The sequence below is a fragment of the Callorhinus ursinus genome, unplaced genomic scaffold (assembly GCF_003265705.2).
Source record: "Callorhinus ursinus isolate GAN/ISIS: 27379988/994484 unplaced genomic scaffold, GSC_fseal_2.0 scaffold2, whole genome shotgun sequence".
In the NCBI taxonomy this organism is placed as follows: domain Eukaryota; kingdom Metazoa; phylum Chordata; class Mammalia; order Carnivora; family Otariidae; genus Callorhinus; species Callorhinus ursinus.
In genome coordinates, this window is record NW_027397064.1 from 1,611,714 (window position 1) to 1,614,877 (window position 3,164).

At 40.8% G+C, this 3,164-nt stretch overlaps 1 pseudogene; it reads right to left on the minus strand.

Moving 5' to 3' along the window:
• Positions 1 to 396: 396 nt before the first annotated feature.
• On the minus strand, positions 397 to 769 carry LOC141374557 (cytochrome c oxidase subunit 7A2, mitochondrial pseudogene; annotated as a pseudogene).
• Between the last annotated feature and the right edge of the window lie 2,395 nt (positions 770 to 3,164).

Genomic DNA, 3,164 nt, shown 5'->3' on the forward strand with positions numbered 1-3,164 from the left:
GGCAGGACAGTTTTTCAGACTTTCCTTGTTTTTGATGACCTAGACAGTTTTGAGAAGGACGGACTGGTCATATATTTTGTAGGATGTCCCTCAGTTTGAATTTGCTTGAGTTTTCTTCATGATTAGACAGAGGCTGTGGTTTCTTGGGAGGTGGACCACAGAGGTGAAGTGTCATTCTCGGCACGTCATATTGAGAATACATGCTGTCAACACAACTTACCACAGACAATGTTAACAGTGGCCACCTGGTTGTGCTGGTGTTGGCCAGATTTCTATACTGTAAAGTGACTTTTATTTTACCATTACCTGGTTTTGTTTTGTTTTGTTTTTGCAATTTTGTAAGTTGAGATATAATCTACTTGACTTAAAACTCATTATTTTTTTTTTCATGGTAAAGTCTGCTTTATTGGTGGCAGTTAGTATAAGTCAATAAATATTCATCCCCAAAGAAGAACTCATTTATTTATCTGGTCCATAGAGAGCTGAATGAAACTGAACCAACTGCCTGCTGAGAGGATAAACTGAAGTCAACCCTGCTTCTTGGGAAATGAAGCCATAGCTAGCTGATATATGGCACATGCTGTTCCACCAACTGTAAGGATCATAGTGGCTCTATACAGGAGGGCATCAGCTACTCCACCCTTTAGATGCACTGGAATTCCATTATCCTCCTGAAATAGCTTTTGTTTCTCTGGAACTTTATTTTCAAGCTGCCTGCGTGAAGCACGGTCCTCTGGGCAATCTGACGAAGAGCCAGCAGATTCCACATCTTGGCTCAGTTACTACCCACCAACTGCGACAACCGACCACCAGGAACCAAAACTCATTATTTTAAAGTATCCGATTCAATTTCTTTTAGTATATTCCCAATTTTGTGCAGCCACCACCACTAACTCTAGAACATTTGTAGTAGCACCCCAAAAGGAACCCCGCACCTGTTAGCAGTCACCCCCCATTCTCCTCTTCCCCCCAGTCCCTGGCAACCACTGATCTACTTTCTGTCTCTACGGATTGGCCTATTCTGCATGTTGCATATAAATGAAATTCTACAATGGCCTTTTGTGTCTGAGTTCTTTCTCTTAGCATGTCTTCAAGATTCATGTTTGTTGTAGCAGGTATTAGTGCTCCCTTCCTTTTTACGGATGAATAACATCCATGGTACGGATGGATATGCTCCATTTGTTCATCCATTCATCACTTGAGCATTTGGGTTGTTTCCACTTCTCGGCTATTCTGAATAATGCTCTTAGGAACATTCATGCACAGAGGTTTACACGGGCATAGGTTTTCAACTCTCTTGCGTATATACCGTAGGGTGGAATTCCCGGGTTATATGGTGAATTGAAGAGTTTAATAGATTCTTCCCAAAGCCGATAATTATTCACATCTCCATTAATACTGTCATACTGGATTTTATCACTCTTAAAATTTTGCCAACATGATGTACCAAAAAATGGCATCTCATTATTGCTTTAATTTGCATTTTCCTGATAGCCTTGAGAAAAGGGTGTCTTTCGTATATTTGTCATATATCTTTTCATGGTTATTCATATACTGCTATTATTTACCATTCTCTAGAAACCATTCCAGAGCATAGAATAAGATGGAAGTTTTCCACTTCATTTTACAAAGGCACCACAAACCTGATAGCTCACAAAGTCCTGAAAAGAGGATACCCCAGAGAAAAACTACAGACTGACTCATTTATGAATATATGTGCAAAAAGTGCTAACGGAAATAGGAGCATTTTGTGCATAAAACACATTCCTGAAAATGTGTATACTGTGCAATCGTGCAAGCAGAGTGCTATTATAGAGTGTAATAATTTATTCGTGGGCAAAGGGCCTGTGCAGAAATCTCGTGAAGAAGACTCCTCTAGCCAGAATCCAGAGGACAGAAGGCTGGCTTCTCTGTCATCAGATGTATGTAACACAAACAGCAGTGTGAGTAAGTAGAAACTCTGATGTGTGCTGGTGCGTGGGGGTGATGCAAACGTTCGTAATGGATCTAGCAATATTTATAGAACATTTATGGATCCCTTTACCCCAAACATTCCATTTCTAAGCACTTGTTTTTAAGGAAGAAAACAAGGACGTGCACATCAGAGTGTTATAAATAGCAATAAGCAAAACAGACAAAACCATTGCCTTTAGGAGCTTATAAAGACTGTGTAGTCTTGTGTGCATGGGGGGGTGTCGTTTTTTTAAAGTGACTTTTTTTAGATTGGAAAAGTCATTTACAAAACAGCATGAGCCTTTTTTTTTGTTTTTTTTTTTTTGTTTATCTACCATCTATGTTCCTAATTATAAATTGCAGTTTGGAAGACTATCTACCATATATACTATATGTTAAAATTTACCTGAATGGCAAGAATTAAGGCTTCTTATTTATTTTGTTTACCTGTATTTTCTATATGTATAGGTTACTTCTATAATTAAAAGAAGTTGTTTTTATTTTTTTAAATTTTTAAAAAAGATTTTATTTGTTCACTTGAGAGAGAGAGAGTGAGAGCACACGCAGAGAGGAGGGGTAGAGGGAGAGGGAGAAGCAGGCTTCCCGCCGAGCAGGGAGCCTGACACGGGGCTCGATCCCAGGACCCTGGGACCATGACCTGAGCTGAAGGCAGACATGTAACCGACTGAGCCACCCAGGCGCCCCCAAAGAAGTTATTTTTAAAGAGTATTTGGCATGACAATAAAAAATCGAGGGAGGGACACCTGGCTGGCTCAGGTGGAGGAATATGCAACTCTTGATCTTGGGGTTGTGAGTTGGAGCCCCTCCCGCGACCCGGCCGGTGGCAGCCCAGTGTCTTCCAGGCCGAAGACGGGGCAGGAAAGCACAGGGAGCATCTTGGGTTGGCGTCTGTCTGATTTATTCCCTGAAACACAAAATCACTTGCAGTTGTGTGTGACCATCTCCCGGGCCAGGACTCCACAACGGGAAAGCAGTTACCTTTTTCTTTTTTTAAGATTTTATTTATGTATTTACGTATTTATTTAGAGCACGAGTGGGGGAACCCTAACCCTCAAATACACCCCCCACCCCGTCTCCCCCAAGCCTACGCAACCATTAATCTATTTTCAGTCTCTATAGATTGGATGTCTATTGAGGACATTTCATGTCCTAAATTGTCCATTTAGGACAATTCCTAAATGGAATTATAT